At 42.1% G+C, this 27,622-nt stretch overlaps 1 protein-coding gene across 4 annotated transcripts in view; it reads left to right on the forward strand.

Annotated features, from left to right (window-relative positions):
- LOC111250361 (uncharacterized) overlaps window positions 1–27,622 on the forward strand; it is a 243,429-nt gene that overhangs the window by 1,044 nt on the left and 214,763 nt on the right. The window contains exons 2-3 of one of the 4 annotated variants that reach the window (XM_086988809.1): window positions 20,606–20,661; window positions 23,800–23,954. The gene's annotated coding sequence lies outside the window, so the exon portion shown is untranslated. Of the gene's footprint in view, window positions 1–5,769; window positions 5,860–16,509; window positions 16,527–20,605; window positions 20,662–23,799; window positions 23,955–27,622 lie in introns of those variants that run through there. The other 3 variants (XM_086988810.1, XM_086988811.1, XM_022805492.2) reach the window with 3 other exon arrangements.

Below are 27,622 nucleotides of genomic sequence, written 5' to 3' on the forward strand. Positions count from 1 at the left end.
AAAACCAAATTAAATATTTGTGCATCAATATCCAACCGTCGTTAGCTGTGTATTGCCCAGAACGGTAATCATTTTAAACATCTGCGCTAAGAGGAAAAGTTATTATTTTCATGTAGGTCATTTTGCGATTTAAATACTAATTATTCGTAAAAAAACCCAAGTCATAATCATTCAAACTGTGTATACTTTTTTTGGGATACCCATATATGTGTATGTATATATATATATATATATATATATAGCGCCATGCAGTTGTTGTCAGTAAATGATCGCAGTGCCCGCTCTCTATTCCAAGATACATATTTTTACAAGTTCATGATACAAACCAACGCCTGCGTCTAGAGGCTTTCATTTTGCCGATTTGCTTAACGAGACTTTTCCATCCGAAAAAGTTCGGCCCTGTTGCCACAAGATCTAAAGATGTTTCCGATTGTTAGATGGACGAGCACGATGTATTGTGGGGTGGGCTCGAAAATGGGTGACAGTTTCGAGACCTTTTTCAACCGAGAATACGTACCAGTGAAGAAGTACTTGCTTTATATTGGGCGCTGCTAGCTTGGGCGTCGCAATATGACGCAGTTAGTTTCGACGATGATTTCAACTGTCACTCCGAAAACGATGTCGCCTGCTTCTCTTCACGGTTTCTCTTTATAATGTGTAGAATACCCGGGTATGGGGTACCATTCCAGGGGGCGAGGCCTATACCTAACGCTGCGGTACATTTGTGGAAATACTTACGTGAAAATATGCACTTACGCAATATCTGTCTATGCGACTCCTACTATTCAATAATAATGTTAATCGTTTTTCGAAAATTGACCGGGCGTATGACTGATACTGGGGTACGAGCAGCGCCGCAACTCACACGATTTTTGCGAAACAGAGTACCGTTTATCGCCCAGCTCCGACGGTCAATAAGCCTATGCACAGACAGGACATCCTAAGACAACTAAGAAGAAAATAGGCGTCGACCTCGTGCGTACAATGCACATATTTTCAACTGACGTTCGAGCCAGGCGGAACTGCCCTATATAATACGATGGGCTCCATCAGCGTTCGGACCATCGGCATTTGATCGCCTCTGTTGAGGTGTGTGTTGGGCGTCTGACTTATAAGCATGAAGTTTCAACTTCGATCCGCAAGTGAAATTTAGAGATTTTTTCAAAATAGTCTAGTTCCTAATTTCCGCTCGATGCGCAGTTGCGTTTGACAAGTTTGAGCGTCATGACACGCTTTGTTGGCCGCCAACATGTTCCACATCGCAGCAACATATATCTGCTCGTTTATATCGATGTTTGTATTAAAGTAAACTCTTTACTGCAAACAATGGTATCGAAGGGAACGCAAGTAATGGACACATACACCTGCAAATGTTGTTCTATATAGGAAACCGTATCAATTTTGCAGTAAACTGATTGAATAATCGTCTACAAGACACTGATATATGAAATATAGAGAGGTTGAGGTGCAAAGTAAAGCGGTACAAGTGGTTCACGAACGGCAGTTATACCCACAGCGGCAACAGTATCGCTTCTACAGGTGGGCCGCGTATTTCCAGAAAAAATGTGAGACGCGTCGGCATGTTATTTGGCGTAAACATTCTTTAATTAGCTCTGAAAATAGGGACGCCAAAAAAACTAACAAATACTTTATAAAATAGAATTGCGTTAATCGCTGTTATAGGCAGGTGTACAAAATCATCCTACAAACTCTAAAAAAGTCGATGTCAAATCAGTCAGGGCTTCACAGGGTTGGTTTACTCTATCGGTTCATTCAAAAGCTACGTCTGGCCGAGAGTGGATACCAAAGATAATCGGTTTGTGAGGCATCGTCCGGTACAAAGTCGTTACGTCAAACGTTAGAGGTCCGCATTTCCATCTCCGACGGACGGTCTATACGAAAGACGACATCTTTTTCTAAAGCTGAGCTTCTTTATTTCTCAATTTTTTTCTATTACTGAGTTTTTTTTTTAACAAGAACGAAAACAATTAACTGAGTTCATCTACCTGTGACAGCGCAGTCAACATACGTTTTAAAAAGGAAAACGCGACTGTGGGATGTTACACATAGGATATGCAAGACCAAAAGATCGCTAGTGCCACCTGTCTTCAGCGCCGAAATAAAAAAAATTCGAAATTGCAGAAGCCAGCCGCTATCAGCGGTAATATGTGATATTCCTTTTTATGGCTTTTGCATTGCTGAGTTACCAGCTGCCGGTGAAACGCGTAGTGACCAAACGGCTCCTTTCTCAGTTAAAACTAGCGCTCTGGATGATTTTCTCTGTCTCTGTCTGCGTTGTTAGCGATCAGTCGATTGATACACACTGACTGGTCCGACATCGATCTTCTATTCCAAACCCGCGAGATGTACAATACTCATACGTTTCAATACAGGTACAGAACAATGTGCCAGAAATTTTAAATTGAAACAGGAACAGAAGTTGAGTGGGTAACAAAGCGGCGATTTGTAGGGATACGATTTGCTTTTTCTGTGTACTTCTTTCGCGTGTCGATAGCGTTGCTCAGTTTGTCAGCAGAGCAGAGAGTGTTCCGATCGGTATCGAGAGGCAACGCCTCTTTTCGGCGGGAAGATGGGAGGGAAAAACCTCATATACAGAGATTAGTGATGGGACATGCCCCTTACTGAAGAAGGCAACAGCTAGCAGGAAGCACACATCAATGCACAGTAAGTTCTGTAGTATCAGTAGGACAATGAAATCTCGAAGAAAGTTCGCAGAACGAGAAAGCCGGCAGATGCTAGCGCCAAGCCGGTGCACTATTGAGATGCACGTATTATACAGAAGGCTTTTGCACTGCAATAGAATAGGCCTCTTTCTCCTTGAGTACAATTTTTATTGGGAAAATGCTAAATCGACCATTTACACGCATCGACATATTCACCCGGTAGTGGTGTCTGTGGATTAATGATCATACTGAAATGCGATTTGAATGCAGTATACTATCGGATTATCGTATCGTTTGGCGTATCGATCGACATACTGGGAACAGCAGCGTAGCCGTCTTTGTTGTCTTGTTGACTCGCTGATGGATCCCAAAATTGAGTTGTTGTTAGTTTCAATCGTGGTGCGTTTATCATTTCGTAACGATCATACCACTATTGGTCGCCGACTGTGGCAGCGTACACAGCGATGTTTCTTTGCCTGACTTTCTTCTTTGATACCCTCCCTTCATACCAGACACGTCCGAGGCCAGCTAACACAGCAGTTAGGCAAGCAGCGGGGCAGATCGTGCCAATGGTCCGCGAACTGATTGTACGACAGCACGGTCCGTACCAGCTCACCGATCTGTCGGGTGCTACCGGCTAGCTTGACTCCACAGATCTCGTGGCGATCGTCGATATAATCATCATCATCATCGTCCTACTATATTTAGCATAATCATCATAATTTTCAGTGATGACAGATGCGCGCATTCGGCGGTGTACTTGGCGTGAAGTTCAATGCAGTGATGGCGGCAGCAGAAACCGTTTTTGACCCAGCCAAAGTCGACACTGCGCCGTCACACAGCAGGTTGATCGGGCAACGGGCATCGATCAGCTTCTAACCACGGTCACCATGCCTCGTCTTTTTCCCTCGTTTCCGCCAACCACAACACCACTGCGCATTTCGTTTGTTGATTCTGTGACCGTTAGGTTGTCCGAATTCGTCATGACTGTCGTCACAACAGAAACGTTTGTTTGGGCGTTTGACATGAAAGTATGGGGGACTGAAGACGATGGCACGGATAGCCTGAGGATTGAGGCTGCGGTGGATCAATCGGACATTTGTGGGCTGCAGGAGTTGACTAGAACCGAACTTATTCGACAGCGACGCTGAGTGCCTGTGGACAATCGTCAATTGAACAAACGAGCTCCGCCTAAAACTGGTACGAGATCAAGTTTCGATGATAGTTCTTCCGATCAACCCCAAAAAGGCTGATTAGTGATTGTTATGCGCCCACATATAACGCAGCGTGGTCGGTAAGTTGATGGCGAACGCTATCGGGAATTATGGCTCACTAAGACGCTGCGCAGATGGTGGCAGGCGCAAAAATCTCTGGTGACAATTTTGGCCTGTATGATCGCCCTCTAGCTCTCTGTACAGCGATCATCGAGGGTCAATTTGTCACACGGAATCAATTAGCCCTTTCACCGTTAATTATTTTTTACGTGCGCTTGAATATAGTATAAGAGAGGAGGTACTTACTTGGAGATTGCTGTTCTGTTTTGGGTTCGAAAAAACAAGGTAGGCGTTCACGTAATGAAGTAATACTACCGTAGCTAGTTCAGTTATTTTTACCTTTGTTGTTCTTTACGATGACGTGAGTCTGCAACTTATTACGTGTTGTATCAGTAATACACAAATCATATTAGAACCGGAGCCAACATGCTAACGTTGGCTTACGTTCTCCGTGGCGGGTGTTGTTTGCAGAAGTCAAAATTCTCTAATTAATCTTTCTGCTTAGAGACCATCACGGCATATGCACTATAGAAGAAGATAACGAGTGACCAAGGGCTGTACGCGTCTTCGTCGTCGTGGAGATGCATTCATCCCAGCTCTATAACATAAGGTGTCATCGTCGATTAACTCAGTACATATTGGCAGGATCCTAGCACACGATAGCCATTACCAATGTAGTGTAGCTAGGTGTGCATACATCGTAGTGTAAAGCGTTTGTCTGTCAGCGGTTAGTTGCGTCCTTAGCGGCAATAAACCTGAACGCGGGCAGCGTTTGAGAGGATGAGCAGACAACTAACGAGTTTTTCGTCTTTCTCTCTCTCTCTCTCTCTCTCTCTCTCTTTCCGACACTCTGCATTCTCTCTGTAACTGATTGTAGTCGCAGCTACCTATTTATGACTTGCTTTTGTTAGCGAATAATAGAATCACAGCGTGAGATGATGTTAAGATGATTAACGAGAAACGCGAACGATCTGATCCCCGTTCCCTATCGACAAGAGTGGCAGCAACAAATCAAAGATGAATTGCGTCCGCGTGCACTGTGGTACGGCCACCTCCCGCAGTCGACCAATCAGCACAACGGTCACGTAAATGTTGGCAGGGTGAAGAAGCCAGTCACCTATTGTACCTGAGTATCTCACTTGAACGGCCACCCTCCTGCCAACAACAAGTATTACGCGTCTCCTGGTGGAGGTTTACTTTTGGTGGCTAACAACATACCTTCCTACAACCCAGAATCCGCTATTCACGTGGCTTGGTCGGCCACTTTTGTCCGTGAAAATAATGTCCGCTTTCTTTTTCTGGTTACCGATTCTCGTTGTTTTGTTGTTGCTCTCTGATCTTCCGTTGTCGTATGCTATACCCCTTTTATGCTGTTATCGCTTGCGATGCGAAGGGAGCCAATCGGCTCTCAAGAGATCCGATTGAGCTTGTCATCAACTCTGTGCTTCATTTAAAGTCTGCGATCTGTTTGCATGATCACTGCATTATCCGTGTCCACTTCGGCGGCTTGTACTTAGGAAGTTCAACTATTAAAATACCAAGATGACTTGAACTTCAATTCAACCTCGACTAGCATAAACCTAAACCTTGGCTCTAGTCAGAAAAAACGTGAATTTTGATACCTAACTAAAGGCAGTATTGGATAACCCAGCGTGACGCCTCTAAGCTCAAGTCAATTTTAAATGACACCTTGAACGCTACTATAGCAGGCCACAGGCCTGCGGCCGTCATACCGCGAGGGCTTCCTTGTGCTAGCACAACTTCAACATGTGTAACAAATGAATCTTCCTACTTTCGCTACTGAACTGCAGCAGGCAATGGACTCTCCGCCAAGTCATTGTAAAATCGGCTTCGCCACATAAGGTGGTCCTCCAATGATTGCTTGTCGCTTACCATCGAAGGTAAGTAATTAGATCTTAGCAATGCTTTAACGTGGAATAGTCTAGCTATTATTACCCTACACTTTTTTCCGCATCCCGAGAATAACCGTCTACGTTGGGTTCGACGGCCTTATCGTATAGTGACTGCGAAGAGATTTTTGTTGTTCATAAGCATTAGCCTGATGGGCTATGCAATCAAGGAAAGCCGTGCAGCATCTAAACATAGTAAGGGCACGCCTCGAAGCACTTGTGGTCCGTATCCTATACGGACACATACGAAATAGATCAGTGTAGATATATATACATACTGTTCACCGCAACCATATATACACCATCCTCCCCTCGTGTCTCGCTCGAGAACGCAAACTTTTAACTTGGCTTTTTATTTTGTAGATTTTATTAGAAAATGATATAAATAGCCTAATTTAATACCTTTGTGTGCCCGTAATTAGTAGCAACATTATCATTTGTCTCCGGGCCGTAATAGCATAGAACACATGATCATAGCTGTTTTGTCGCTATTTCGGGCCTGTGGTGACTGCTACCTGCTAATAATAAGCACATCGGCAAGAATTTCATAAAAAAAAAAAGAATAAAGGGATGCTGATAGCTAAGAGTGCTATAGGTACCTATTGCTTCGTCACCTTGTTCTATAGCTTTCAGATGAGTATTGCTTATCAGCGTCTTCAGCGACTTCTAGTTTCGAATGCGGTACGAGATTTGCTGTAGATACCTCTGTACGACAAGTACCTGTGTTGTCGCTATTGGCCTGCTGCTGGTTCGCTTTCTGCGCTCAGTGGACAGGCGAATAAAAACCCAGCATAAAGCAGGAAAGCCTTGAGCAGCAAGAGCAAATTGAATACGCTGATAGACTCTCGCTGCTGTTGTTGCCGAGTGCTCCGTCTCCTGGAAAAATTGGACTTTCAAGCTTATCAAAAGCTTGTCAATACGTAAGACGCACATGTACATGCAGATGACATCGATGGCGTCATGGTATGACTCTCTAATGTCGTTTGACGAAGAAGGCGCGACGTACAGGCGTAGGCACAACGAGGAGGCAGAATAGAAAACAGCCGGAATGCTGCTACCAAATCGAGGGGAACGATGGTCGTCATCACTATTGAGTGCTTATCAGCATTCTGACCGATTCTCTCTTTCTCTTCTCTACAATTAGGAAGAGAATAGCGGCTGTAGTTGTAGTTTGTTACGCAAAAACAACTTCGTCTATTTCGTTTTTATGCTCGCTCGACGAGGCAGTCAACTGTCAAATGTGATTAACTCTTTTTCCTTACGAGCACTCGTGTTCCTGGCCTAAATAACTATCCGTTTTGTCACGATCCCTTGAAGACGATGATGATTTGTCTACTGCCTCGAGATAACGCGCAAAAAAACTACAGCTAATCAATAGAAGATACCGAAGTGACAACAGGAATGTCGAGTGTCGATAACTAGAGTGTATACAAAGGGCGAACATCAAGCGATGCTGGAATTGGTAACGAGTGTTATTTTTATTAGCAGATCTAAGCTGTTCCCTAAAAAAGATAAGGCGGATAAATTAGCTAGAGGGACCGAGTAGATTGTTTATCGGAAAATAAGTCTTCTCGCGATTTTGAGAGTTTTTAAGGGTACCGGAGATATTGATGCTCTAACGATAGATAAAATTATTATTATTTCTTTCACATAACGCTAGTATAGGTCTGAATCCGAGTTGAACTCCTATCTAGACATAACAACAATGTGACGAAGTCATAAGACAATAAAATCGTTGGTCGTCGGTAAGTGTAGATAGCGTCGACGGCTATCATTATCATGCAAGCAGGACGGTTGATTATCAAGTGGATGGTGGGCTATAACAAGTCGGTGAATAATTTTTTTTGGGCAAGATGTTCATCATGACAGTATCAGGACCAAGTCACTGCCGGAATTTGTTAGTTGCATTATCGAAACGGATTTTATGGTTTTATAATGACTCCGCCTCTCTCCGAACCGTAGAAACTCATTAGTCGCTCATTTGTCTCAGTTTTCGAACTGGAAAAGTTCTTTTTCTGCTGTTATTTTCAAAAAATCTACCGTCATCCCTGAAATACGGCCAACCAGCCACAGTAGCTGTTTTTGGCGATATGTCTGAGCAGGCAAAATCTCTACTCTACGGTTGTGCAGAGGGGCCGATAAGTAATACTGAATTGTTCGACGTACGATGCCCACATTGGTTCGACTCGACCTGCAGTTCGGCCTGCCGCTTCGACGCGGTGACGTTGTCTGCTAGAATGAAGTTTTAAAAGTAGAAATTAGTAACACAAGTTTTTCGTCATAAAGTCTCAATGATAATGTTGCCAGGTTAAGAAATCTTCATCGCGTTCTCTTAGCTTAGCCATGAAAGATCGGATGATTTTTTCCAAAAAATGTCAAAATTGTTGTAACCTCTTTCAGTAACCGTGATGAAGAATGAAATATGTATATAGACCCTTTTTCTAGTGAATGTGTTACTATTATTATTATTCAGTGTACGTACAAGTTCATATTGAAAAGGTTACGCAAAGCTTCGCCTAAACGTAAAAACTTGCACAAAAGAAGGCATTTTTCGCGCCCCGTTAGCCACTTTCCAAAGTTGGCACCTCCCGATTTTAACGAAACGTACATACACGTATTTGTGCTGTAATAAAGTTTACTATGTTACACCGATTTAGGTGTAACGCTATACAACGCGAGCAGAAGTTGTCGCTCAATGAAAGAACGAAAGCTTCTACAGGTTTAAAATAAAATTATCATATTAGCATTCAGTAAATAGCAATAATGAAGTAACAAATAGTTTTTTATTATGTAATACTGCTTCACATGTAAAAATAGCGTTTGCCTCTTCTGTGTATGTGACGAGGCATAGGATGTTTCTGGCTTTCAGTCTATCTCATTTATCTAACTTGAAGAGCGGAAACGGTTAATCAAACAGATTTTACTGTGGTTATATACAATCGTCGTCGTGAACTGTTTTCTTTCGTAACACAGCTAGAGGAGCGGGAGGATCTTCGCTCAAAATTTACGTCAAGCGGTTTAATCTCTTTCGACATCTTCTAGCGGCGCAGACTGGCTTAGCGAAGGAACAAAGCCACTAGCACTACTATACTGACTTTCCGTCCCGTATTTGTACTATATGACACGTTCCAATATTCTATAAGAATTTGAGCAGATCAGACGGGGCCCTTTTAGGAGACAGGCGTGAAATTAACATGCTGATCTCCAATATTCACGATTGGTATGAAACGAACACAGGCACGTGAGCCTTTTACCCAATCCATTTCCGTACAGATTATAGTAACCTTTACCTCCCATAAGGTCCCTGGCACCTTTTACCTTAATAGGGAACGTGCGCTCTATTATATACTATATAATATAATAAAAATCAACGCTTAGGAAGGAGACGACTCGTCGGGCACGCAGCTTGAAGCTGGAGTCGCCCAGGCTAGTCTGTCCGTCGCAGATACAACTCCCTTTTACCGCTCTGTACTACTGTTAAATTAAATCGGACGCGGTTCAGGGTGAAGAATAGCTAAGGATGTCAATAGTTCGTGACGTATAGCGGCAGCAGATGGCACGTGACGCCCGTGGATTCTAAAAATGCCATTGCCATAGGGTCATACGAAAATCCTGCTAAGTAAAATATCAATAAATGCCGTAAAATGACGTAACAAAAACAATGACCAATTCATAAAAAGAGATAAAAAAAAAAACCCTATAAAACAGTGGGATAAACTCGGCTTTTTATTCAGACGCAATGTGAAACAAACTCGAATGTTCGATTCGAACGATGAAATTATAATGCCTCAAACAGTGAAGTACGTCCGGAGCATTTTCTGCTGTTATAGTCGCAAGGTCGTGACAAACACCTCAAAGTAGCGCTGGACGCACCCCCGCCGACAATCATAGACGGGTCACAATATCGCATCGTTAACCTGACCACGAAACTTGTTATGTTAATTTTCGGATGGAAAGCCAACATATAAGCAGACCGCGCGACAATGAGCCATGATAAGAGGACGAACAAACAAACAACCAACTACCCATTTGTCGACGGAGTCAGCTAACAAACATTATCGATAAATCTGTGCGTACAATGACTTTTCAAATTCGTTCTATCGACTCTGGCCACCCTTATCACGGTGTTTGCGGGTTGGCGTAATCATGTCCATTATGTAAAATTCCAATTGCTGTTATAGTACTAAAATGCTATGTCTTTCTACTGTCTTGCGCTGTTCAAGTTCTGAGCGTTTTTCTATCGTCTAAGCCTAATTGCAAATACGATATAAACAAATAATATAGTAGTTTGTCACCACCATCATGGGCGTAGATTATTACGTTGCTGCACGTAAACGTTATACATGTAAGAAGAGAGCGTTGGCGTACAGCGTCTAGTTCGTACATGATGGTGCTAACAGTCATAACGGCTTTTTTTAATTATGGACTAAACAAGTTATATATTATAAAAGATATATTATCACTTTATTATATGCAGTTATATTAATTATAGATAGTAGTAATTGTAAGTAAAGTTTTTGGCAAGTAATTGTACTTCAGATCTATCGATAATTATCCAATAGATGTCCGCTACCAGTGTGTATGAACATGGTAGCACTTTTATAATCGATGTATAACTCATCACATCTGTTTTGATCCTTAACCTTTATAAATGATGTACAACTACATTTTGTCCTTGTGGGCCTTTCCATTGACGCACTTCCATCCTACTAATTCTGCAAGAGCACGACCGATCAATTTGCGTGTATGCCGCAAGGGCTTAATACGAATTTATCCAATGCAAAGTGCCAATATCTCTCCCTGCGAGGAATGATCTTATTAGATGTTTCGACGATCTGCAATGTCCGTCGTTATTAGATATATTTGGCATGATAGTTAATATTTTCACCAATCTACTTTTTTTCGCTGACTGTTTTTGGCCCTTTATTATAAGGGTCGCAAACGATAGTATTGATGCCGGCTATAGAGGAGACGTTAAAAAACAAATTACAATTTTTTGCAGGCAATTAGATCTAGTCTGAGGCATCTTTTACATTCATATAGACCCGACAATGGGCTTGATACTCTTCTTCTCAGGGTTTGCTTGCATAAGTATATATCCCCTAAAGCTCATCGAATAATTAAACCTGTACTGCACATATAAGTACCTTTTGCTAGCAAGCTGTGAGTGCTTATTTCACAGTCGTACAACTCAGTTATGACGGTAACAGCATGGTACTGCTGTTGAATCTGCCGAACCCGATTTCGGTTTTTTGGTGAATGAAGTCGGCGGTAGTCAATTCCCGTACTCCGTCCATTCGCTGCAGGTTACGTTGGACACAACGAAATAACAGAAGCACGCCAGAAACCAGTGAATCGGCGATTTCCACAATGCTCAGATCGATTAATATGCACTAATTAATAAAATCTGACCGGTGAATAAGATGGGATATTTCAACGGCTCAAAGGGCACGATTGCCTCCTACCGCTCTACTGGACGCGTCCCCAAGCGGCGAGTAGGAATATGCTCATGATGGGCTCCGGGAGACATACGCCCCGACGCGGATTAAGATCGGAATAGGTCTGCAGCTATGGTAAGCAGCGATCCCAAAGGTGTTCCAGGCTGCGGTAGCAGGCTACTCTGACGGATTCCGGTGTGAAAGAGTGAACGTTTTGAAGCAATGCCAAAGCAGTTCCAGGACTTCCTCTCCCAAACCGAGGCTGTGAACTATACGTCTTTCCGAACTGGAGGACCGAAGGATAGAGCTACCCGGTTTTCGGGTGCTCAGATTCGTTGAAAATGCAAAAGAAAGTTGACGCTGACTCACTAGGTTAATAAATTAATATGCAGTAAATTACTGAGTTTCTTACAAATCTCATAGGTAAAATGTTGTTCAGCTATAACAGAAGCAATCGCCGAGCTGAATAATTCAACCAACAACGACGTTCTTACTGACAGCCATCTGCCGTCAATCGATCAAATATTGAAGGCATACGTACACATTCGCGCCCGTACATTTTGGTCCTATTTAGGAAGTTAGACGGAATTACAAAGATCGTTGCTTGCTGCCGTTCGAACAGATCTGTAGGCTAAACAAGCAGTACGGCACCACCCGTACATTGAATAGTTAGCTAATGATCAGAACTAAATGACCTTTGAAATATGTAATCCATGTACGATTTCAACAACCCCCTATGAAGAAACGGAACAACACTGAATATAACAAAAGTATTATAATGTTCCGGGTCTCAAAAGATTAGATTCATCTATTATCGACAAGAGTTGTTTTAGCTAAATCAGGTGTTTCTGTAGACATTATGAAGAGCGCATATTTTTTTTTCTTATATTCCAACTTGGCATTGTGGGCCTGTTGTTGAACAATTGACGTAAGCAAGGCTCAAAATATGCACTAAGTAAAGTTCTTTATTCGGACGGATTTTACAGCATTTATTGGCTAGTTAACTTGTGGTATAAATTTCCTCCCTGACAAAGAGGTAATTAATCTCGTTTTGTAAAAGCTCCAGTATTGGGTCTAGCTGGCGGTGAACAAAAAGCATTGGACCTTGATACCGCCGTTAGGGGACCTGACGCACTTTTACTATAATAACCACGTTAAGAAAAGCGTTTCGATTCCGGCTTACTTCATTCAGACATAATAACTTCTTTTAAAAAATACAGTACAGAAAAATGTTTGATGCCTTGAATGTGTGAGGTTCAAAAGCGAAAAAAAAAAAACACTAGTAAACAGACTTTTCTAATCAGCTTTGGTACAGTGGTTAGAGTAAATTCTGCATTTAAAATTTCCTATTTGGAGTGTTCGGTGAACGAGCAAAGTCTGATCGATACAAGCACACAATGCTAAATGGTAGCTTATAAACTTTCACTGAAAAATAATCCCAAGCCCAAACTACAATTCTTCTCAAATCAAACAGAAGTAACACATCAAAGTGCGCAAAACCAACGAAACTTTCGCTCATTTCAATCAGGTATATATAGCTCTGACCGTAGGTCAAACAAAATATTGATATTAACATTCTGCATCGTATCCGCACTTAGCTATGTAACCAATTAGTACTATATCAGCTAATAATCTGTTCAGTACGTGCACGCAGACACATGTCTGATTGAACCCTAGGAAATATGGAGGCGCTCTGTTTACGTATCGCAAACGGTTAGACGCTGTGTGACATCAGTGAGTCAGTGTGACTCATGTTTCGATCGTAAAAGGGGTACAATAATGGGGGATCGTTATTGTTGTAGCATATTTGTTACGCAATCAGCAAGCAACAGCGGTAACACCTAGCGTCGTTACTCTTACGTAATCTGCGGCCCTTCCGCCATTGTTCTTTTGTACATGACGCATTCAGCAGAGAACGGTGGTCTGTCTCTAGGTCAGTGGCGTCTAGCGGGCTCTACCCTGTGTAGCTAGCGGCTGTGACAATAATGCGTTAATTGGATATTGTTGTAAGACTTGCACAGTGGTGTGAGTCTACCGAGCGTCAATTGTAATCTTATTCCTCCACGGGTCGCCTATACTCATCCTTATATGCAATTACATTCAATTATGACCGTTGCCATATTTTGCTTTTACTATATCTACTGCCGCCGCCGCCGCCATCAGCGTTTGTGGCAGTTTCTCCGTCTACGTCAACACCTTTGGGAATGGAAGAAAAAGAGCCGTCGTTAGCAGAGACATCTATGAACTTGAACTTTTGCGAGCGAACCAAAAAGCTGATGTGGATGACGACAGCATGTGGCCCGCTTTGCCCGTAGCATTACTAAACTTCGGAAGCGACATTGTTCTGAGGCGCAGATCTGTAAGAACACGTGCTATTCGGACTTCTGAACGCTTCTCATGGCCAAGGGTACCTCGGGTTCACAGGCAGTTAGTTTACGGTTTTGGCTCTAATCTCTTTAGTTGCTTTTTCTGGCTTGAATTAGCAGATGCAAAAATATTAGCAGATGACGTGTGCTTTTATTAAAAGTACATTCTAGCATACTGTTGTCAATCCTTTGAATTTTAAAATTTTTTCCGCCGTTAACGGAAAGCCACAAGGCACCGTTACCCGCCCTTATCGGGAGGAATTTTCCCACAGATGCCCAGTTGTCCACAGCTGTCATCTTTTGGTACTTAGTGTTTCGAGTTTTTCTTAATCGCCTCTGCGCTCCAAGTTCACACCCTACACGTTGCGACTATCTCACAATCATAGAGGTATAATCAAGTTAGGGCAATAGCTACGGCCAGATTATAGAATTAGGCTTTTTTCTTCAGCTTAGTCTTTCTCAAATGCTCAGTCTAGATGCAATAAGGTAAATTGGAGAAGCTAAATAGAGAGGTAGCTTTCAGCTCTGGCTATGTATGAGCACTTATCTTCTAGTTCATAATGCATGCTATATGGAAGATGTTCCATAAATCATCAAACGTAAACTTATCTGATGGTCGTACAATTAAATTGAAAAAGCCGTGGATATGAATATAGTCTTTAAGTCATCTTGAATAACTCATTATCCCAATTACGCTCAATAAGCTATTGTATTTATCTACTAGTTGTAGTGTATTTTGTTAAACAGAAACACCTAGCTTCGTTGACCTGAGGACAGACGGGTTTTTTTCAATATGGAGCACGAATTGGTCCAGAAATTGTACAGGCGCCAACTATTCAATCTCCTTTGTGTTGCTGAAGCGGTTCGTACGTGCTTTTACGTATACTTTTTATTGATCAAAAAAAAATTCAACGTTTGTTGTGAAGAACTTATTTGCTACAGTTAATTTGATTCAACGTTTTCAATCGTGAGAGAATGAGGGTGCATGAATGTATTTGATGTCAAATTTTAAACGAGGTGTACATTTGTAGCGTTTTAAATTGGATTAGAGTTTATTTTTTAATAAAGAGAGGTTTGACCGGCCTCGAAGTTACCCATACAAATAATAATAATACGCTTGCTCAACTTTGGCAGGTATTTTACAACCCTTTAGTTGTTATTTACCGAGGCCAATAGCTATACATTGTGTAGTATCGTCAATTGATTGTTTCCAATTCAAACGTATCCTTTCAAACGGAAATATAGTTGCCTGTGTCTTTGTTAACCTTCTCTGCTAGTCATTGATTCCGTGAATTATAAACAGAGACGAACTCTGGCCGTGTACGTTCATGCATCGCGATTGTTTCTGTACTTTAATTATCAGTGTACCTTAAATTGAATTTAGGGAATCCCAAGAGGTAGTTAACAGGTAACAACGCGACCGCTCGGAACGACTCCTGCAAATAGATCGGCCAGAAACAAATAACCAAGGTAGAAACTTCTCATTAAACTATAGCTTATTTCAGTGTGGCTGCGGCTAACTGCTTTGAAGGATGATAGCAGTTGTTTTGTAATCAGAGAACGAAACCTACGTTTTTATTACGAAGATATTTATTTTACTTTCCGCAAAAATGACTGCCACTTCCATTTGCCTAACTTCCTTCTATACACGAGTTAATTCTTTCTATATGCAACTAGCGATGCACGAGTACTGTGAGGCCAAATAAGCTACCTGCTGGCTGCCTGCTTTTCAACTGTCGTCCTTTTTTTCAGCTGATAATGGCTTTGTGCATATTATTTCGTCGCTCTCAATGCGAAGTGAACTGGTTAGTTGAAGGTTTCGATACCATGATGCCAAATCACTTTTTTTTTCTTTGATTTTGAGCTATACTTTTTCTGAACCTATTTGATGACCTTCACTATGTGATAACATATCACTTAGCACTCGCCAACTTGGCTAAAATAAGACAAACGTAAAGTAGTTCACGGCTTTCGACGCGAACAAACCAAAGTCCATCTTAATGCGTACTTTAGTCCCAGAAAATGAACTTTGCAAAACTCGGCTTCAGGTACACTTCAGGTTGTCTAGCGGTTTCAAGACACAAATGGCAGTCAGTTGTATTTATTTTCAATACAAAAAGGTCGATTTCCTTAATTTGATCTTAATCTCAATTTAAGTTCATGTAAGTCATCAATGTAAGTCATCTTGCATGGAAATCCGTTAAAGGATATTTGAGAGAGAGAGAGAGAGAGAGAGAGAAATGGGGGGTAAAGAAATTAGCAAAATCTCTGCAACTACAAAATAAGCAGGAGATAAAGCATGACATCGCTCAAACGAAACGCGCTACAGAAGCTCCCTCAGACGACGGTCTATGGGAGAAAGAAATGGTTAAATTACATGATCAACAGGGAGGAAGACGCGCACTGAGAGCGGCACCGCCATGATTTAAACAGAGGGATTTCCATTATCTTGTGACGCAGGCTTCGTGTTGGACCAAGTGTCAGAATTTTTTCATTGCTCAGCAACCATAACTGCTCTATGGCGACACGGATAGTGTGCGAACAGTGCCATACTGCTAATGCGACGCAGAAACTTTCATTTGTATAAATAAGCCTCTACTGCTACAAACAAAACAGGCGAGCCTGTAACGATAAAGCGGAAAGTAGCCGGTGCAACGGGCCTCAAAACGTGTCATAAAGATATCCTGTTTAGACAAGCAGAAAGGGATCTAGGTCTGGTACTGTTTCGAAACAAGATCTCAAAATTGTGCCATAAGTGACTCGAACCACGTAAAAATTTATCTACAATTCTCCTATTGGAGATAGAGCCGTTGCTCGCGCTTGCTTCCTGACGTAATTATCATCACATACTTGGGTAAGTTATATATAGACGCGCACACAGCGAGTGGTGAGTTCGAGTCTGACACAATAAAATCACTCGTTCCCCTAACCCGAGTCCCCCCAGTTATCCGATCCGATGCAACTAGGAGCTGCTACAAAGTCAAAAAAGGATCTACAAAAGAACAACGAAAAAAAATAAAAGCATAAAAACCACTTATAAACGTGGACCAGTTCACTTGCATGGCCCATAGCAGCGAGTAGGAGATTTACAATCTACTGCTATTACTACTAGTCTAAGATAATATAAAACCTATATATATATGGTGGCTTTAGTGGCAGTAGCTGCCGGTAGCGATACGATAACAAAAAAAGCTCTGACAGAAATCGTGCTCTCGTCACTGGTAGCTGTCGTTTTGTTACTGCTACTACCGTTGTTTTTTCTAGAGGCAGTATTGACAAAAGCATTTAATTCTGGTAAAAAGAAAAACTAGCCTCCAATAAATACCTGCAAGCTTATAATCTTCAATTCATCGCGACGGTAAGGTAAAAGCGCGTAATATGAAATGATAAAGCACAGGCAATGAATGACCACTAGGAGCGTTATCGAAACGTTTCTAATAAGACATAAGCAAGGAATAACTATCACACACAAGATCGCTTCATGACTTCAACCGGAGATTCAAGAGAGAGAGAGAAATGCTGCCGGCTACTTCATTTACGTTCGATTGCGTCACACATATGAATAAGTGCGTCTGACCAGCGTGAGGAGCGTCAAAATTGACCAGCGACTCGAGTTTCAACAAGCCCCACATTAATACGTATAGAATCTATCAATAGATATTGCTCAATCTGCTGATCGGCCCTTGACGTTTGTATTCATTAAGTGAGATGTCAAAGGCAACATTCGTCGGATGTTTCACACTCGATTCATACCGATTTGGAAAATATTAAATATTAGCTTAATTTCGAATTATTCGATTTTATTCCCGTTTCACTATTTTTTTTTTTACTTCTTAGCCTATTAACAAAGTCACTGGAAACTATATTCATGTGCATTGTGTATTAATCAAGTATTATGCTGCATTAAATCTATTGCCTCATGCGTGTACACACGCACACCTGTTCAGATCACAGCCAGTCGAAACAACTATATCGTTTATATCGTGAACTAGACTAGCTGGTTCGTACTTGATCGGCCAGATCAGCGGCGCCCAAACCCGCTGTCCACAGAACGTACTCCGTGATCTGGAGCTTGGCGATTGGCAATGCGTTGGTCGTAAATCAGCTAGCCAGATGTTCAGCCACTTCGACCGCCATTCGTCTATTTTTCTTGTTGATACCCGAGACTCCAGCATCGCACGTCTAATTGAGCCGATTACAAGCGGACGGCAGGAGAGACCACGTTTCGGTAACAAAAAAATCGTAACATTTCTTTGTCATATTGCTGATGCTTGCTGTGCCGTAGTGGTAGCAACAGATGTCTTACATACATTGGCTTAACATCATGCGGCTGCTGGTTCCCTGAATGTTCGCAGCAGTCATTGATGATGGCGGTGACGGCGTGTCGCTAAAGCCGCAGAGGGTTAGAAGTAGCCCGGGGAATAGGTAGCTGAATCTATATGCATCTGCAGCAGATGGCTCGTTCGTAGTCTGCTGAGAGAAATTAGAGGATATTTTTGTGGTACAGTTGAAATCGCATCCATCGTGCCAGGACAATGAGATTTACGGACAGTCATACGATTGATTGGCCGCGATTAATTACGCTTTTGTTCGGTGCAACGCTAACGTGTTTTTTTTCATTTTTTGACGGCCCTTTATATCGAAACGAGATGTATCCATGATAATCGAGTTCATTCAATTCTTAGACATATGAAATACGTTTACTAGTACTGCAAGTTAACAGTTACTAGCGCTAGTTGCTACGCCTAGCAGAACTTTGTTCCTTGCGAACAAAGCGTATGTAGCAACCCCCGGAGTCTATCGTCAGTTCATTTATCATACGTACTTATGAACTAGGAAACATTTCCCATCTGGGCTCATAAGTGAAGCTTCTTAATGAAATCGATGGACCGCAAACTTCAGCGTACTACCCCAATGGTTTCCGATAGAAATACTATTCCTGACTAGTGATTTTGCTGCTGTTGTCACCACTTGCGGTTAGGGCTTGCCTATCTACATGTAAGATCAATGCGACCACACGGTCGTATGTACTGTCTTCTACATTTACAACGGTCACCGAGGCTCTTCATTGTCCTCACGGAAAGGTGAGAGGAGTGATTACCACCGATCGATCGTTGCGCTATAATTTAACGTCAGGATTTATCACTCACTTTTTGTTGTTTGCGTGTTCACCCGTCTCCATCATATCGTGGCAGCGAGCTGCGTCGGGACAACGATTGCCAGTGTCATCGACGAAGATAGTAGTTGTGAGGGCGGCCATTACAACTAGGACTGCCGCAGCGGCAGACTGACAGCATCGAGTCAATTGCGTCTCAAGCCGCGGTTCCAGAAATAGATACGATGAGCCAAAATGGATGGCCATAAAATCATACGTGTGCAAGTCCATGGCCTGTCCCACACCAGAAACGACTGCACAAAATCGTTACACAACGCGTCGCAGTGCTCCCTTCGGGCGTAATCCCCAGCTGACCTTAACGGTTATTGTTACTGCCAGCGTATAGCCTATGCTGTGACGCCTGTTGTAATTTATGTTGTAAACACTCTTATTGACAGCGTTGGAGCCACACGTTTCTGCGACAGTCTGAAAAGCTCGCGTCTCCTAACAACATATTAATGAGTTTAGCTTAGCGCACCCATTATAGATCACCCCCGTCAGACGCACAGCAAAAATGGAAGGAGATCACTTATGCACCCCTGTAACAAGCAAAGCAGCAGCGGCGGCAGCAGCGACGTCTGTAATAGTGGAGCGCGCCATAATGGTTCGACGTGAGACGGTCGGGACCAGCAGACAACGGCAGTGCCACAGCATTCCGCAGAAGGGAAAAAGTTCCGGAAAAACGTCGCGATATCAATGTCAGCAGCTGATTAAAAAATTATAGAACCGTTGCTATTTTGCGGTCACGCGAACATCGTCGTCATAACAACCACCATGATGACAATGATATATAATTGTTAACCTGGCAATGTTAATTGGTTCCACCTTGAGCAGATGACAAGCAGACTCGAACATGTCCACGTAAATGATGAGCGATCAGACCTAGTCATTAACATAACTAATCCAAAGCTGTTGTTGATGGATTCACCAATCGGTCGTAACCTCATTGTCCATCCAGCTCTTGCCTTTTTTTTGGGTGTTATTTCGGCTTTTTTCAAGCTCCTCTTATTTAGTTTTTCCTGCGCGACAGATAGCTGGATCCAAGGACTCTGTGAACAATTACTTCCGAGTCAGCTGGAAGAGCTTCGCGTATGGACGCCATCAGGTAGACAAAACACTGCTACTTTCAGCTCAAACTAGATAACGCACTCAGCTTCACGACAGATGTTGCCCAGTGTTTCGAGGAATGGTCGATCTGTCAACTGCCGGTACAGATTCAACAGTGATGCTTATTCTTCTCTGCTAGGACCATGGCGCCTATGTATTTAGCGCTTCGGTATACAGTAATCGTGCTGGATTCAGATCAATTTAGCTTCTTCACCTCTATCAGTGAAAAACCCTACCTAAAATGACTACCTACTTATGCTGGTTTGTTTACCGTTGATTAAGTTTACAACTCTCTATTTCTATTGTTATGACTATTGTTCATTATATTACACGAAGGAAACCATACGCTCGCTATGGTACCCGTGATTATTTTTGGAGATAAATTTATCTTGAATCAATTTTATGATTCACAGACACATCTTGCCCGCTATAAAGTGGCCATTGACTTGATATGTTCCACAGTATACTTGCCTTGTTTCTTTCTAATCGGCCCTAGTCGCGAATCTTTTTTGCTTTCCAGTCCATTTTCAACATTGTTTGTCCCGTAGCTTTACCACAACTCATTGATACCTTAGCAGCTATTTAAAAGTCTAACTAAAAGGTCCTAACAGAAAGAGTCTGACGTTGACGTTCCACAATACAATGCTTAATCCGGAACACCGGCGAATGAGGAATTCCAATGCGTCAGCCATTTCGTCACCGTCGATTTGCGCAAGTATGTAGAAAGGTAATGACAATTTTTATATACTCTTACAGTATTTTATATACAAAACTAGAATGTGATAGTGTGTAATGTATTTCATTTAAAATATATCTAACAAGAGCGGTTAATAAATACTGCGCCATCTATAATGTTTGGTCGGGCTCCTTCCTTGCTTGTAACCCGTCGCAAACCTCTATACACGTTCCTTATCGCTCGTAGATGACTGGACTATCTAATAATTCAATTGTCACGGCTCAGACATCGAAAGCACGGGACGACGTCCATCTCGTTTCTCATTCCGTTTGCTATTCTGCTCTGCGTTAAAAATGTTTCCTCCTGGGGGCAGAGGGTTGTTTTCATAAATTCAAATCAAGCTTGTCTGGAAGGCATCTTTGAAAAAATTGACATTGTCTTTGGTTCTTTCTCTTACCATTCTGCAACGCCGTAGACGAGTCTAAATAAAATGTATCGATTGTTATCGAGTTTTGATCATAAAGTTGCCGCCGTTGTTGCGGCACTATTTGACTCTGTATCTTCTTCTATCAATACAGTGTGCGTCTCTTTAGTCAAGCTGAGATAGGCACTTCAGCTATAGTGAAGGCAGTCGTCTGGGACCTTCGACTAACTTCCTTTTCGTTTCTTAGCGCACCGTTGCCTGCAGCTTGATGCGATGTCCCGCAACACGGTGCTTATATAGAACGATTACATTTTATGCGTGCGACTGGCATGAAACTGACTGCGTACGTGAATGAAGGCGTGGACGGTGGCATTTAATAACGGGTTGTCCAGTCGTCGCTCTGTGTTCGCACATTGCTCACGTCCGTTTTGTACCGTTCTGAATGGAATTGTTTGATCGTGTGTCGCGGATTGCAGTCGATCGTCCGCCAACGGCGCTTTCTAGAGAGATGCGCGACGACGAGGAGTAGGCGGAGGAGGTAGCTGAGCTAGCGATAAATAATAATAGTAATAGTAATAATTTATTACTTGCCGAATATATGAGACCGTCTGGCTCTTCTTTTCTTCGCCTCTGTTGCACGCTGTCCTATACGCCGACCGCTCTTCTGTTCGTTGCATATTGCTATCTCTGAGCGGCAATTAGTTGATGGCCACCACAGGAAAAGTCCTCCATGTTGAAAGTTGCATAGTTATTTGTTGTTTCGTCTGTCCGCGAGCCAAATGTACGGCCTGCCGGTCCACGGCCACGAGCACAGCTTCGTCTGACCGAAGGTCGGTATCGAAATTACAGTTACTTTATCAATTATTCATTCCCTACCATGGATCACGGATGGGAGGACCCAGTTATTGTTGTTGTTGCTGCTGCTGGACGGCCGCGTCCATCAAACAAATCTCTCCGAGGTCTGCCCATGATACAATCTTACGAAGGAATCTCTGTGTGACAAAGAAGGACTTTATTGTGTCGGTTACAGCCGGGCCAACGCAAATGAAGCCTTCATGAAATGAGTATACAATTGTGCCTATATAAGCATTCGTGTGAATGTGAGATTAATAAGGCTCTTGATTGTCAGTAGCGCTAAGGTCATTTATGAGGTACACTAAGTATTTATGCAACATATTATTAACCGATTTGCAAAAAACTGCTGGCAAAAAAATTGAATCAATGCATAATGATTGCCAAAAGTGTTATAATACTTGAATGGATCGTTTATTTGAGAACAATATCAAATAAGATTTCTAAAACTAAAAAAAATTATATATATATATATATATATATATATATATATATATATATATACATAGTTTATCCCCTAGTCACAACTCAACTGGAAGAAGTAAAACGTTCAAAGAAATTCAGTAGACTATACGTGCAGTTTATAGATATACAATAAACACTAACACAGTTATAGAGCATCGTTTTGGTATGGAGTGCGCAATGATATTAAATGGAGCCATTTACCAGATAGAAGGACTTGAATAACTTTTAAAATGTAAGGTAATGCACGCACATTATATACGCTTTTCGTTGTTTACCCGTTTAATGCCTGCGCCCTGAGAGCTTTTCGATAGTTATGAGCTGGTGATTTGTATTGTCCTACTTAATTTCGTTATCGCTGGCTACTTTAGAGGATCTACGATAAACATGTTCTGCCGCCTTGCGACACCCTCTTAAGACCTGAAAGTGATTAGAAACAAATGAATTCAGTAATGAAGAATATAAAGAGACGTCTGTGCGTGCGCTATCGATTTCGGCGTTATACATCAGACGGCTCGCTCGCAGAACGAAGCGAACTATGTGTACGCTCGGTCCCGAGCCTCGACCAACTCTCTACCAAACCGCTAATCTATCTGAAAGCACTGTTCGCTTTTTCGTAATGAAGTCTGCTCCTAATATACAATGTAAACGTAACGTCCTAATCTATTCGGCATCGCTATCTTTCATATTTAACGCCATATCCATTCGCCCGATCCTTTTCCGGTAGGTGACATAAAGCGACCGATGTCTTGTCTATCATAACGGGGCGCTCCAAGATGGCGTTCAGCGAGCAGTACTTCTACAAATTATTTCGAAAGTACAACATACGTATTTCTACCGATTCTGCATTTAGTTCATGCGCAATGTGTTTTTTGTTACAATTTCCCAGTCCGTACGTCGAGGGATAAGCAGGGTAAACTACTGGTTTAAAATAGTATACATCAATGCCGAAAGGGGCTCCTGTTTTACTCAGAAGCTTACGTCACCATAGCAACTCGTTATTCCGTTTGAGGGCTCAAAGTGTAGTCATTTGCCAAATTTCGTTCTTTAAATTATTGCACCGATAACAAAACTGTTGTTTCGCTGAAGGTCTCCTTGCTGAGATGAACCTTTCCGTATGTGACTTCAGCCTCACTCGCTCCTCACCTTCTGTGCTCCTCCTGCCTGCCTGCCTGCCTGCCTGCGTGCCGGCCTCCCTCTCAGAACAACAACAACATGGTCGTCGGACCACTTAACATTATCATATACAGTGCATATCCACGGTCAACGTCGCCATCAACGTGATACGACAGCGCTGTCTGTATAATAATTATCATAAAATAACAAAGATATGGTTATATCCATATTCTATTGACTCTGGACCTGCGTCACATCGTTATAAAACGCTGGTCGGAGCAGGCCTAGCGTATCGACTAATAGGACTCGACATTGCTCCTTTTGCTCGTTTATAGATGATCTTGCTGCTGTTGTCGTCGCCGTCGCCGTCGTCGCCGTCGTCGTCGTCGTTCGTCTATGTTAACGCGGTTGAATCCGATGTTGTGTTGGATGTAATATGCATTTTCTAATCTACTTAAAGCCGCACGTCGAGAAAACAGCGCTTGTAATCGTAAGTAGTCAACCAAGCACAAAGAAAGGAGATGGTTACCTGTATTTTCTGAAGAAGAACGATCTATTTACAAAAATTGCCGTATAGTCAGCGCGGTAGACCAGTGTATAGTAGAAGTACTATATCGGAAGACTTTATAATTCTTTTAATTACTGTGCAGGAGTCTGCCTGCCTGCCTGCCTGCCTGTTGTTTTTTTTTCATTAGCAGTTATCTCCATTAAATTTCGTCATAATAGTCGGAAGTACTACTACCGATCTAGATTTGTTTTGCATCGAAAGGCTGGAACCTTTCAGGCCTTTCCCACATTTCGCCTCTAGAAATACACGTGCAGACGCGCGTGTAAGTAAACTGGTACCAAATTAACTCGAACAAACGCTTGATAATTTTCGATGGTTCGATAATTCACAGAGTGAAACAAAATGTTTTCGGCTATTCAACGATAATTCAATGGGGCATTTTTTCCCCCCAAAATTCAAACCTTTTTAGCTAACGTCAATCCTCAAGTATTTCTTCACGTCTAGTATTATAGTATAGTAGTCATACGCTATATAAAATGCGCTCTCACGTCATAGTTCTGTGTCGAAAAATGACAGATGTCGCGTATAACAAGGAGTTACTATGAAGTCAATATCCTTCTTCATGCCTGCGCATTTGCGTTTTCGTCGGTTATTTGTCGAAGCGTCTGATACAGTTGTACCATTTGTTCTTCTAACCGATTCTTCGCCGCGTGCCCTACGAAGTTCCTGTGAGGCCTCTGATTTCTTCTTCTTTCTCGTTCCAGACCCGTCTGAAAAAAGCTCATCCTATGATTTCCTATGGAGGGAGCTGCAAGTTAAAAGTAAAAAATGAACGGTATAAGTGAATGGCCATTCTCGCCTAGGGGAAAAGTCTGGCAAATTGGCCAGCTTTCGTGTATCCTTGAACAGGCCAGACATCGTATATCATATAGTTAGCGCTCACAAATCGCGCCCGAAGTATCTAGCATGCAAGGTGCCACTTGGATACTAACCCGTGACAGAGTCAAATAAACAATCAGTAAATAGCTACAAGACCTCACCAACGGATCCGTTCAGATATATAGATGCAGGTACAACGGTACACGTTATTCAGCTACCGCTATATATACATATATATATGGAAGTGGCATAGGTGGCGTAACAGCCACTGTTGTACCGTGGTCGCGGAATAAAAATAACGATAGAAACCGACACGTGAGGGTAAAAAACGCGGACGGTGCCGTGGTCACTATTGAGGTCGTTTTTTTTTTCGTTGTGTTGCCATCGCTGTTGCGCCCACGGAATTAAGCATCATCTCCGGTAGCGTTCTTTTCATATATTGTTACAAATGAAAATGTTATAAAATTTGTAATAACTTCGTCGATTGGAGAAACAGTGGCACGATAAACGGCCCATAGCGTTTGGCCGATAAACGAGAACAAAGATATGTGTTACACTGAGAACTAAGAACCAAGGATGATGGCGGACAGATTCAGACGGCAAACAGGAGACACCAGAATCGCTATCCGTTCTCTCTGTATTTCCATCAACATTGTCATTATGCAGTTCACTAAAAACGAGATATAGCTCGCTCAAAGCTGAAGGGTCCCGTTTACAACTAAAACAATGCCGAATGAGCGAGAGAAAGATGCAAGTCTAAAACTCTACTGTAATAGTAATGATAATGTCCAGCAGCAGTTTTAATGGCGTCGAGCGTAGCACAAACCACATAGAACTTCGTCGGATTAAAGGGGTTAACTTGAATTAACTTGCGGTATCGCTTTATAGGCCTATTGGTTTTATTAGACTGCCTGGTGTCTACCTTTACGAAGACGGATAGCTAAAGACAAAGAACACACTACTAAAGCTCTCGTGCGTTCCTTTATCTGCTGCCATCATAGCCACTAGTGGTACTTCGGAGTAGCATAAAATGAGCAGAAGAGGCTAAAGAAATTAGGTAAAATGTTGTGGGGTTACGGTCGTGGAGTGCCGTATAACAGAAGGTAATCATGACGCAACGATCGGCGCTAGAAACGACATTGTTACTATCAGATGCAATAACACACGCGAAGCACCGTCTTTGTTGTTACGTTATTTTTATTACACAGGCTACATCTTATTCGAATATAATATAATAGTTTAGCTGTCACCTATTATCTATTTATATGTAGCACGATAATTATGATATGTATAAATGAGGGAAGCCAGTGAGGGATTGGGAGGAAAAAGACTCAGTGAATGACCTATTATCATACACATGGATTCAAAATACAGATTATGTGTATACGTATACTGTGCAACATTCTGACCTTGTGTATAACTACACGCTCTTGATATGTTGCAACAATAATTTCGTGGTGGCAATGCCACTAATGACGATATGATATAATAGTTGCAACAGGGACGATGACGACGACCCTGATGATGGACGAAGTTACCATCCATCCCAAGTGTACCCATACTGTATCGGAATATCGCGTCACGTTTATTCGGCGGCGGCGGCGGCGGCTGCTGTTTAGGGCTATGTTGCTACCTTGATGACTCTGATGATGATAAGTAACAGCTTCCAGCTACTGCCCGAACAGGCCGAACTACAGATTAACTTGACCCTGTTCACGGTTTTTGCGGCGAATATGATAGGTTACGTAGACGTTAGAAGTGCTATAAAATGCAGTTAACGATAGCATTTTGCTGTGGAGTCAGGAATTACGATGACATTGTCAGGATACAAAACGACCGATATACAGTGCTACGAACTCCGGCCACCTTCGTACTGAAGGAGTCGTTGTTTCCATGTTTGCATTGATACGCAAACAAACCGACACTCAAATCGGCTAAAATCTTCCCCATTTACGCTATAGAGAGCAGAGAAATATAGAGACGATCGCGTCTTCATGAGGACAATTTTAATCCCGTTCTGTATTTTTGTTTACGCGCCAAGGACGGTGACGACCCGTTAATTTCTGGCTCACTTATGATAACACGGGGAATATTGCAACTTTCCGGTATAAAAAAAAAAAACGCCTTTTTTTCAGCTTTGTCTGCAGTATCTGTTTTGTATAAAATGGTATAATGTGTTAAGTGCTCGTCTTTAAGCAATATTTTCTATAATAGGATAGTACATAGTACATAGTACAACAGTTGCTGAGACCATTATAAAAGTGTTTTCTATTTAGTTGATTTAATTTGATTATTACGTTAGTCGACATATGCGGGCAGTGAAATCGGCCTATATTTTTATAGGACCAAACTGCGTATACGTCGTACGTTGAACACTTCATTACGTATCGCATATAGGAAACTCAGACCATAACCCCGTTCATAGATATAGCTGCTCATACACCACGTATAAGTCCAACTGTCGCTATGGTTTCAGCTGAAATGGAACATATGCTGGCTTACGCTTTTTTGGTCCGAATTCGATTTTTTTGGTAAGGTAAGCTTTTTACCGTTAGTGATTGCCCCACGGCTGAGCTTGCACACTTTGCCGTTCCAAGGAGGAGGCGACAGAAAGCAAATGCCATCAATATTTCAGGAGAAGTGTCATCAGAGCCGTTGCGGGAATTCCTATGGTAAATCTTCGATTATATTTTTTTTGCTTCTGAAGGTGAGGCTTTTACAAAAGACAATCGCATCGAGGTTTGTAAAAAATAGCATTTGCACTATATATA

Source organism: Varroa destructor, unplaced genomic scaffold, assembly GCF_002443255.2.
Source record: "Varroa destructor unplaced genomic scaffold, Vdes_3.0 BEIS01000004.1, whole genome shotgun sequence".
Taxonomy (NCBI): domain Eukaryota; kingdom Metazoa; phylum Arthropoda; class Arachnida; order Mesostigmata; family Varroidae; genus Varroa; species Varroa destructor.